Below are 12,746 nucleotides of genomic sequence, written 5' to 3' on the forward strand. Positions count from 1 at the left end.
TTTCAACAATTTCTGACTTAATTTGGTATATTTCGTGCATTTACTTTTTTTTTTGAGCTAGTTGACCCTGAAATTGAAAAGCACTACAAATGAACTATGGAAATCTTGAAAGTTGGCATGCTATCATCATTTCACCCACATAGCATGTGTTAAAAAGTTGAGAGGGCTACGACAAAGACTGGATGCGGTTCGTGTTCAAAACTGACAATCTCTCTCGAAGTAGTTGGGTTTCGAACGAGAACTCATCTCTTACAAAGGGATTTCATTTTTTAAAACTTATTTGAACTCAATACTTTTTGTGTGTTCAAAATGCACCATTCAAAGGCACATCACAAAATTTCAACAATTTCTGACTTAATTTGGTATATTTCGTGCATTTACTTTTTTTTGAGCTAGTTGACCCTGAAATTGAAAAGCACTACAAATGAACTATGGAAATCTTGAAAGTTGGCATGCTATCATCATTTCACCCACATAGCATGTGTTAAAAAGTTCAGATGGCTACGACAAATACTGGATGCAGTTCGTGTACAAAACTGACAACCTCTCTCGAAGTAGCAGGGTTCCGAACGAGAACTCATCTCTTACAAAGGGATTTCATTTTTTTAAACTTATTTGAACTCCATACTTTTTGTGTGTTCAAAATGCACCATTCAAAGGCACATCACAAAATTTTAACAATTTCTGACTTAATTTGGTATATTTCGTGCATTTACTTATTTTTTTGAGCTAGTTGACCCTGAAATTGAAAAGCACTACAAATGAACTCTGGAAATCTTGAAAGTTGGCACGCTATAATCATTTCACCCACATAGCATGTGTTAAAAAGTTGAGAGGGCTACGACAAAGACTGGATGCAGTTCGTGTACAAAACTGACAATCTCTCTCGAAGTAGGAGGGTTTCGAACGAGAACTCATCTCTTACAAAGGGATTTCATTTTTTTTTAACTTATTTGAACTCCATACTTTTTGTGTGTTGAAAATGCACCATTCAAAGGCACATCACAAAATTTCAACAATTTCTGACTTCATTTGGTATATTTCGTGCATTTACTTTTTTTTGAGCTAGTTGACCCTGAAATTGAAAAGCACTACAAATGAACTCTGGAAATCTTGAAAGTTGGCATGCTATCATCATTTCACCCACATAGCATGTGTTAAAAAGTTCAGCGGGCTACGACAAAGACTGGATGCACTTCGTGTACAAAACTGACAATCTCTCTCGAAGTAGCAGGGTTCCGAACGAGAACTCATCTCTTACAAAGGGATTTCATTTTTTTAAACTCATTTGAACTCAATACTTTTTGTGTGTTCAAAATGCACCATTCAAAGGCACATCACAAAACTGCAACAATTTCTCACTTCATTTGGTATATTTCGTGCATTTACTTTTTTTTGAGCTAGTTGACCCTGAAATTGAAAAGCACTACAAATGAACTCTGGAAATCTTGAAAGTTGGCATGCTATCATCATTTCACCCACATAGCATGTGTTTAAAAGTTGAGAGGGCTACGACAAAGACTGGATGCAGTTCGTGTACAAAACTGACAACCTCTCTCGAAGTAGCAGGGTTTCGAACGAGAACTCATCTCTTACAAAGGGATTTCATTTTTTTAACCTTATTTGAACTCAATAATTTTTGTGTGTTCAAAATGCACCATTCAAAGGCACATCACAAAATTTCAACAATTTATGACTTAATTTGGTATATTTCGTGCATTTACTTATTTTTTTGAGCTAGTTGACCCTGAAATTGAAAATCACTACAAATGAACTCTGGAAATCTTGAAAGTTGGCATGCTATCATAATTTCACCCACATAGCATGTGTTAAAAAGTTGACAGGGCTACAACAAAGACTGGATGCAGTTCGTGTTCAAAACTGACAATCTCTCTCGAAGTAGTTGGGTTTCGAACGAGAACTCATCTCTTACAAAGGGATTTCATTTTTTAAAACTTATTTGAACTCAATACTTTTTGTGTGTTCAAAATGCACCATTCAAAGGCACATCACAAAATTTCAACAATTTCTGACTTCATTTGGTATATTTCGTGCATTTACTTTTTTTTGAGCTAGTTGACCCTGAAATTGAAAAGCACTACAAATGAACTCTAGAAATCTTGAAAGTTGGCATGCTATCATCATTTCACCCACACAGCATGTGTTAAAAAGTTGAGCGGGCTACGACAAAGACTGGATGCAGTTCGTGTACAAAACTCACAACCTCTCTCGAAGTAGTAGGGTTTCGAACGAGAACTCATCTCTTACAAAGGGATTTCATTTTTTTAAACTTATTTGAACTCAAAACTTTTTGTGTGTTCAAAATGCACCATTCAAAGGCACATCACAAAATTTCAACAATTTATGACTTAATTTGGTATATTTCGTGCATTTACTTATTTTTTTGAGCTAGTTGACCCTGAAATTGAAAAGCACTACAAATGAACTCTGGAAATCTTGAAAGTTGGCGTGCTATCATCATTTCACCCACATAGCATGTGTTAAAAAGTTGAGAGGGCTACGACAAAGACTGGATGCAGTTCGTGTACAAAACTTACAATCTCTCTCGAAGTAGCAGGGTTTCGAACGAGAACTCATCTCTTACAAAGGGATTTCATTTTTTTAAACTTATTTGAACTCCATACTTTTTGTGTGTTCAAAATGCACCATTCAAAGGCACATCACGAAATTTCAACAATTTCTGAGTTAATTTGGTATATTTCGTGCATTTACTTATTTTTTTTTGAGCTAGTTGACCCTGAAATCGAAATGCACTACAAATGAACTCTGGAAATCTTGAAAGTTGGCATGCTATCATCATTTCACCCACATAGCATGTGTTAAAAAGTTGAGAGGGCTACGACAAAGACTGGATGCAGTTCGTGTACAAAACTGACAATCTCTCTTGAAGTAGCAGGGTTTCGAACGAGAACTCATCTCTTACAAAGGGATTTCATTTTTTAAAAACTTATTTGAACTCCATACTTTTTGTGTGTTCAAAATGCACCATTCAAAGGCACATCACAAAATTTCAACAATTTCTGACTTAATTTGGTATATTTCGTGCATTTACTTTTTTTTTTGAGCTAGTTGACCCTGAAATTGAAAAGCACTACAAATGAACTCTGGAAATCTTGAAAGTTGGCACGCTATCATCATTTCACCCACATAGCATGTGTTAAAAAGTTCAGATGGCTACGACAAAGACTGGATGCGGTTCGTCTACAAAACTGACAACCTCTCTCGAAGTAGCAGGGTTCCGAACAAGAACTCATCTCTTACAAAGGGATTTCATTTTTTAAACTTATTTGAACTCCATACTTTTTCTGTGTTCAAAATGCACCATTCAAAGGGACATCACAAAATTTCAACAATTTCTGACTTAATTTGGTATATTTCGTGCATTTACTTATTTTTTTTGAGCTAGTTGACCCTGAAATTGAAAAGCACTACAAATGAACTCTGGAAATCTTGAAAGTTGGCATGCTATCATCATTTCACCCACATAGCATGTGTTAAAAAGTTGAGAGGGCTACGACAAAGACTGGATGCAGTTCGTGTACAAAACTGACAACCTCTCTCGAAGTAGCAGGGTTCCGAACGAGAACTCATCTCTTATAAAGGGATTTCATTTTTTTTAACTTATTTGAACTCCATACTTTTTGTGTGTTCAAAATGCACCATTCAAAGGCACATCACAAAATTTCAACAATTTCTGACTTCATTTGGTATATTTCGTGCATTTACTTTTTTTTGAGCTAGTTGACCCTGAAATTGAAAAGCACTACAAATGAACTCTGGAAATCTTGAAAGTTGGCATGCTATCATCATTTCATCCACACAGCATGTGTTAAAAAGTTGAGCGGGCTACGACAAAGACTGGATGCACTTCGTGTACAAAACTGACAATCTCTCTCGAAGTAGCAAGGTTCCGAACGAGAACTCATCTCTTACAAAGGGATTTCATTTTTTTAAACTTATTTGAACTCAATACTTTTTGTGTGTTCAAAATGCACCATTCAAAGGCACATCACAATATTTCAACAATTTATGACTTAATTTGGTATATTTCGTGCATTTACTTATTTTTTTGAGCTAGTTGACCCTGAAATTGAAAAGCACTACAAATGAACTCTGGAAATCTTGAAAGTTGGCGTGCTATCATCATTTCACCCACATAGCATGTGCTAAAAAGTTGAGAGGGCTACGACAAAGACTGGATGCAGTTCGTGTACAAAACTGACAACCTCTCTCGAAGTAGCAGGGTTCCGAACGAGAACTCATCTGTTACAAAGGGATTTCATTTTTTTAAACTTATTTGAACTCCATACTTTTTGTGTGTTCAAAATGCACCATTCAAAGGCACATCACAAAATTTCAACAATTTCTGACTTAATTTGGTATATTTCGTGCATTTACTTATTTTTTTTGAGCTAGTTAACCCTGAAATTGAAAAGCACTACAAATGAACTCTGGAAATCTTGAAAGTTGGCATGCTATCATCATTTCACCCACATAGCATGTGTTAAAAAGTTGAGAGGGCTACGACAAAGACTGGATGCAGTTCGTGTACAAAACAGACAATCTCTCTTGAAGTAGCAGGGTTTCGAACGAGATCTCATCTCTTACAAAGGGATTTCATTTTTTAAAAACTTATTTGAACTCCATACTTTTTGTGTGTTCAAAATGCACCATTCAAAGGCACATCACAAAATTTCAACAATTTCTGACTTAATTTGGTATATTTCGTGCATTTACTTTTTTTTTGAGCTAGTTGACCCTGAAATTGAAAAGCACTACAAATGAACTCTGGAAATCTTGAAAGTTGGCACGCTATCATCATTTCACCCACATAGCATGTGTTAAAAAGTTCAGATGGCTATGACAAAGACTGGATGCGGTTCGTGTACAAAACTGACAACCTCTCTCGAAGTAGCAGGGTTCCGAACAAGAACTCATCTCTTACAAAGGGATTTCATTTTTTAAACTTATTTCAACTCCATACTTTTTGTGTGTTCAAAATGCACCATTCAAAGACACATCACAAAATTTCAACAATTTCTGACTTAATTTGGTATATTTCGTGCATTTACTTATTTTTTTTTGAGCTAGTTGACCCTGAAATTGAAAAGCACTACAAATGAACTCTGGAAATCTTGAATGTTGGCATGCTATCATAATTTCACCCACATAGCATGTGTTAAAAAGTTGAGAGGGCTACGACAAAGACTGGATGCAGTTCGTGTACAAAACTAACAACCTCTCTCGAAGTAGCAGGGTTCCGAACGAGAACTCATCTCTTACAAAGGGATTTCATTTTTTTAACTTATTTGAACTCCATACTTTTTGTGTGTTCAAAATGCACCATTCAAAGGCACATCACAAAATTTCAACAATTTCTGACTTCATTTGGTATATTTCGTGCATTTACTTTTTTTTGAGCTAGTTGACCCTGAAATTGAAAAGCACTACAAATGAACTCTGGAAATCTTGAAAGTTGGCATGATATCATCATTTCACCCACATAGCATGTGTTAAAAAGTTGAGTGGGCTACGACAAAGACTGGATGTACTTCGTGTACAAAACTGACAATCTCTCTCGCAGTAGCAAGGTTCCGAACGAGAACTCATCTCTTACAAAGGGATTTCATTTTTTTGAACTTATTTGAACTCCATACTTTTTGTGTGTTCAAAATGCACCATTCAAAGGCACATCACAAAATTTCAACAATTTATGACTTAATTTGGTATATTTCGTGCATTTACTTATTTTTTTGAGTTAGTTGACCCTGAAATTGAAAAGCACAACAAATGAACTCTGGAAATCTTGAAACTTGGCATGCTATCATCATTTCACCCACATAGCATGTTTTCAAAAGTTGAGAGGGCTACGACAAAGACTGGATGCAGTTCGTGTACAAAACTGACAATCTCTCTCGAAGTAGCAGGGTTTCGAACGAGAACTCATCTCTTACAAAGGGATTTCATTTTTTTTTACTTATTTGAACTCCATACTTTTTGTGTGTTCAAAATGCACCATTCAAAGGCACATCACAAAATTTCAACAATTTCTGACTTAATTTGGTATATTTCGTGCATTTACTTTTTTTTTTTTGAGCTAGTTGACCCTGAAATTGAAAAGCACTACAAATGAACTCTGGAAATCTTGAAAGTTGGCATGCTATCATCATTTCACCCACATAGCATGTGTTAAATGTTGAGAGGGCTACGACAAAGACTGGATGCAGTTCGTGTACAAAACTGACAACCTCTCTCGAAGTAGCAGGGTTCCGAACGAGAACTCATCTCTTACAAAGGGATTTCATTTTTTTTAACTTATTTGAACTCCATACTTTTTGTGTGTTCAAAATGCACCATTCAAAGGCACATCACAAAATTTCAACAATTTCTGACTTCATTTGGTATATTTCGTGCATTTACTTTTTTTTGAGCTAGTTGACCCTGAAATTGAAAAGAACTACAAATGAACTCTGGAAATCTTGAAAGTTGGCATGCTATCATCATTTCACCCACATAGGATGTGTTAAAAAGTTGAGAGGGCTACGACAAAGACTGGATGCACTTCGTGTACAAAACTGACAATCTCTCTCGAAGTAGCAAGGTTCCGAACGAGAACTCATCTCTTACAAAGGGATTTCATTCTTTTAAACTTATTTGAACTCAATACTTTTTGTGTGTTCAAAATGCACCATTCAAAGGCACATCACAAAATTTCAACAATTTATGACTTAATTTGGTATATTTCGTGCATTTACTTATTTTTTTGAGTTAGTTGACCCTGAAATTGAAAAGAACAACAAATGAACTCTGGAAATCTTGAAAGTTGGCATGCTATCATCATTTCACCCACATAGCATGTTTTAAAAAGTTGAGAGGGCTACGACAAAGACTGGATGCAGTTCGTGTACAAAACTGACAATCTCTCTCGAAGTAGCAGGGTTTCGAACGAGAACTCATCTCTTACAAAGGGATTTCATTTTTTTTACTTATTTGAACTCCATACTTTTTGTGTGTTCAAAATGCACCATTCAAAGGCACATCACAAAATTTCAACAATTTCTGACTTAATTTGGTATATTTCGTGCATTTACTTATTTTTTTGAGCTAGTTGACCCTGAAATTGAAAAGCACTACAAATGAACTCTGGAAATCTTGAAAGTTGGCATGCTATCATCATTTCACCCACATAGCATGTGTTAAAAAGTTGAGAGGGCTACGACAAAGACTGGATGCAGTTCGTGTACAAAACTGACAATCTCTCTCGAAGTAGCAGGGTTTCGAACGAGAACTCATCTCTTACAAAGGGATTTCATTTTTTCTAAACTTATTTGAACTCCATACTTTTTGTGTGTTCAAAATGCACCATTCAAAGGCACATCACAAATTTTCAACAATTTCTGACTTAATTTGGTATATTTCGTGCATTTACTTTTTTTTTGAGCTAGTTGACCCTGAAATTGAAAAGCACTACAAATGAACTCTGAAAATCTTGAAAGTTGGCATACTATCATCATTTCACCCACATAGAATGTGTTAAAAAGTTGAGAAGGCTACGACAAAGACTGGATGCAGTTCGTGTACAAAACTGACAATCTCTCTCGAAGTAGCAGGGTTTCGAATGAGAACTCATCTCTTACAAAGGGATTTCATTTTTTTTACTTATTTGAACTCCAATCTTTTTGTGTGTTCAAAATGCACCATTCAAAGGCACATCACAAAATTTCAACAATTTCTGACTTAATTTGGTATATTTCGTGCATTTACTTATTTTTTTGAGCTAGTTGACCCTGAAATTGAAAAGCACTACAAATGAACTCTGGAAATCTTGAAAGTTGGCATGCTATCATCATTTCACCCACATAGCATGTGTTAAAAAGTTGAGAGGGCTACGACAAAGACTGGATGCAGTTCGTGTACAAAACTGACAATCTCTCTCGAAGTAGCAGGGTTTCGAACGAGAACTCATCTCTTACAAAGGGATTTCATTTTTTTTAACTTATTTGAACTCCATACTTTTTGTGTGTTCAAAATGCACCATTCAAAGGCACATCACAAATTTTCAACAATTTCTGACTTAATTTGGTATATTTCGTGCATTTACTTTTTTTTTGAGCTAGTTGACCCTGAAATTGAAAAGCACTACAAATGAACTCTGGAAATCTTGAAAGTTGGCATGCTATCATCATTTCACCCACATAGCACGTGGTAAAAAGTTGAGAGGGCTACGACAAAGACTGGATGCAGTTCGTGTACAAAACTGACAATCTCTCTCGAAGTAGCAGGGTTTCGAACGAGAACTCATCTGTTACAAAGGGATTTCATTTTTTTAACTTATTTGAACTCCATACTTTTTGTGTGTTCAAAATGCACCATTCAAAGGCATATCACAAAATTTCAACAATTTCTGACTTCATTTGGTATATTTCGTGCATTTACTTTTTTTTTGAGCTAGTTGACCCTGAAATTGAAAAGCACTACAAATGAACTCTGGAAATCTTGAACGTTGGGATGCTATCATCATTTCAGCCACATAGCATGTGTTAAAAAGTTGGGCGGGCTACGACAAAGACTGGATGCAGTTCGTGTACAAAACTGACAATCTCTCTCGAAGTAGGAGGGTTTCGAACGAGAACTCATCTCTTACAAAGGGATTTCATTTTTTTAAAACTTATTTGAACTCCATACTTTTTGTGTGTTCAAAATGCACCATTCAAAGGCACATCACAAATTTCAACAATTTCTGACTTACTTTGGTATATTTCGTGCATTTACTTTTTTTTGAGCTAGTTGACCCTGAAATTGAAAAGCACTACAAATGAACTCTGGAAATCTTGAAAGTTGGCATGCTATCATCATTTCACCCACATATCATGTGTTAAAAAGTTCAGATGGCTACGACAAAGACTGGATGCAGTTCGTGTACAAAACTGACAACCTCTCTCGAAGTAGCAGGGTTTCGAACGAGAACTCATCTCTGACAAAGGGATTTCATTTTTTTTAAACTTATTTGAACTCCATACTTTTTGTGTGTACAAAATGCACCATTCAAAGGCACATCACAAAATTTCAACAATTTCTGACTTAATTTGGTATATTTCGTGCATTTACGTATTTTTTTTGAGCTAGTTGACCCTGAAATTGAAAAGCACTACAAATGAACTCTGGAAATCTTGAAAGTTGGCACGCTATCATCATTTCACCCACAGACCATGTGTTAAAAAGTTGAGAGGGCTACGACAAAGACTGGATGTTGTTCGTGTACAAAACTGACAATCTCTCTCGAAGTAGCAGGGTTTCGAACGAGAACTCATCTCTTACAAAGGGATTTCATTTTTTTAAAACTTATTTGAACTCCATACTTTTTGTGTGTTCAAAATGCACCATTCAAAGGCACATCACAAATTTTCAACAATTTCTGACTTAATTTCGTATATTTCGTGCATTTACTTTTTTTTTGAGCTAGTTGACCCTGAAATTGAAAAGCACTACAAATGAACTCTGGAAATCTTGAAAGTTGGCATACTATCATCATTTCACCCACATAGCATGTGTTAAAAAGTTGAGAAGGCTACGACAAAGACTGGATGCAGTTCGTGTACAAAACTGACAATCTCTCTCGAAGTAGCAGGGTTTCGAATGAGAACTCATCTCTTACAAAGGGATTTCATTTTTTTTTACTTATTTGAACTCCATACTTTTTGTGTGTTCAAAATGCACCATTCAAAGGCACATCACAAAATTTCAACAATTTCTGACTTAATTTGGTATATTTCGTGCATTTACTTATTTTTTTGAGCTAGTTGACCCTGAAATTGAAAAGCACTACAAATGAACTCTGGAAATCTTGAAAGTTGGCATGCTATCATCATTTCACCCACATAGCATGTGTTAAAAAGTTGAGAGGGCTACGACAAAGACTGGATGCAGTTCGTGTACAAAACTGACAATCTCTCTCGAAGTAGCAGGGTTTCGAACGAGAACTCATCTCTTACAAAGGGATTTCATTTTTTTAACTTATTTGAACTCCATACTTTTTGTGTGTTCAAAATTCACCATTCAAAGGCACATCACAAATTTTCAACAATTTCTGACTTAATTTGGTATATTTCGTGCATTTACTTTTTTTTTGAGCTAGTTGACCCTGAAATTGAAAAGCACTACAAATGAACTCTGGAAATCTTGAAAGTTGGCATGCTATCATCATTTCACCCACATAGCATGTGGTAAAAAGTTGAGATGGCTACGACAAAGACTGGATGCAGTTCGTGTACAAAACTGACAATCTCTCTCGAAGTAGCAGGGTTTCGAACGAGAACTCATCTGTTACAAAGGGATTTCATTTTTTTAACTTATTTGAACTCCATACTTTTTGTGTGTTCAAAATGCACCATTCAAAGGCATATCACAAAATTTCAACAATTTCTGACTTCATTTGGTATATTTCGTGCATTTACTTTTTTTTTTGAGCTAGTTGACCCTGAAATTGAAAAGCACTACAAATGAACTCTGGAAATCTTGAACGTTGGGATGCTATCATCATTTCAGCCACATAGCATGTGTTAAAAAGTTGGGCGGGCTACGACAAAGACTGGATGCAGTTCGTGTACAAAACTGACAATCTCTCTCGAAGTAGGAGGGTTTCGAACGAGAACTCATCTCTTAGAAAGGGATTTCATTTTTTTAAAACTTATTTGAACTCCATACTTTTTGTGTGTTCAAAATGCACCATTCAAAGGCACATCACAAATTTCAACAATTTCTGACTTACTTTGGTATATTTCGTGCATTTACTTTTTTTTTGAGCTAGTTGACCCTGAAATTGAAAAGCACTACAAATGAACTCTGGAAATCTTGAAAGTTGGCATGCTATCATCATTTCACCCACATAGCATGTGTTAAAAAGTTCAGATGGCTACGACAAAGACTGGATGCAGTTCGTGTACAAAACTGACAACCTCTCTCGAAGTAGCAGGGTTTCGAACGAGAACTCATCTCTGACAAAGGGATTTCATTTTTTTTTAAACTTATTTGAACTCCATACTTTTTGTGTGTACAAAATGCACCATTCAAAGGCACATCACAAAATTTCAACAATTTCTGACTTAATTTGGTATATTTCGTGCATTTACGTATTTTTTTTGAGCTAGTTGACCCTGAAATTGAAAAGCACTACAAATGAACTCTGGAAATCTTGAAAGTTGGCACGCTATCATCATTTCACCCACATACCATGTGTTAAAAAGTTGAGAGGGCTACGACAAAGACTGGATGTTGTTCGTGTACAAAACTGACAATCTCTCTCGAAGTAGCAGGGTTTCGAACGAGAACTCATCTCTTACAAAGGGATTTCATTTTTTTAAAACTTATTTGAACTCCATACTTTTTGTGTGTTCAAAATGCACCATTCAAAGGCACATCACAAATTTTCAACAATTTCTGACTTAATTTGGTATATTTCGTGCATTTACTTTTTTTTTGAGCTAGTTGACCCTGAAATTGAAAAGCACTACAAATGAAATCTGGAAATCTTGAAAGTTGGCATACTATCATCATTTCACCCACACAGCATGTGTTAAAAAGTTGAGAGGGCTACGACAAAGACTGGATGCAGTTCGTGTACAAAACTGACAATCTCTCTCGATGTAGCAGGGTTTCGAACGAGAACTCATCTCTTACAAAGGGATTTCATTTTTTTTTACTTATTTGAACTCCATACTTTTTGTGTGTTCTAAATGCACCATTCAAAGGCACATCACAAAATTTCAACAATTTCTGACTTAATTTGGTATATTTCGTGCATTTACTTATTTTTTTTGAGCTAGTTGACCCTGAAATTGAAAAGCACTACAAATGAACTCTGGAAATCTTGAAAGTTGGCATGCTATCATCATTTCACCCACATAGGATGTGTTAAAAAGTTGAGAGGGCTACGACAAAGACTGGATGCAGTTCGTGTACAAAACTGACAATCTCTCTCGAAGTAGCAGGGTTTCGAACGAGAACTCATCTCTTACAAAGGGATTTCATTTTTTTCAAACTTATTTGAACTCCATACTTTTTGTGTGTTCAAAATGCACCATTCAAAGGCACATCACAAAATTTCAACAATTTCTGACTTAATTTGGTATATTTCGTGCATTTACTTTTTTTTGAGCTAGTTGACCCTGAAATTGAAAAGCACTACAAATGAACTCTGGAAATCTTGAAAGTTGGCATTCTATCATCATTTCACCCACATAGCATGTGTTAAAAAGTTGAGAGGGCTACGACAAAGACTGGATGCAGTTCGTGTACAAAACTGACAATCTCTCTCGAAGTAGCAGGGTTTCGAACGAGAACTCATCTCTTACAAAGGGATTTCATTTTTTTAAACTTATTTGAACTCAATACTTTTTGTGTGTTCAAAATGCACCATTCAAAGGCACATCACAAAATTTCAACAATTTATGACTTAATTTTGTATATTTCGTGCATTTACTTTTTTTTGAGCTAGTTGAGCCTGAAATTGAAAAGCACTACAAATGAACTCTCGAAATCTTGAAAGTTGGCATGCTATCATCATTTCACCCACATAGCATGTGGTCAAAAGTTGAGAGGGCTACGACAAAGACTGGATGCAGTTCGTGTACAAAACTGACAATCTCTCTCGAAGTAGAAGGTTTCGAACGAGAACTCATCTCTTACAAAGGGATTTCACTTTTTTTAAACTTATTTGAACTCCATAC

The sequence above is a fragment of the Hordeum vulgare genome, chromosome 6H (genome assembly GCF_904849725.1).
Source record: "Hordeum vulgare subsp. vulgare chromosome 6H, MorexV3_pseudomolecules_assembly, whole genome shotgun sequence".
Taxonomy (NCBI): Eukaryota; Viridiplantae; Streptophyta; class Magnoliopsida; order Poales; family Poaceae; genus Hordeum; species Hordeum vulgare.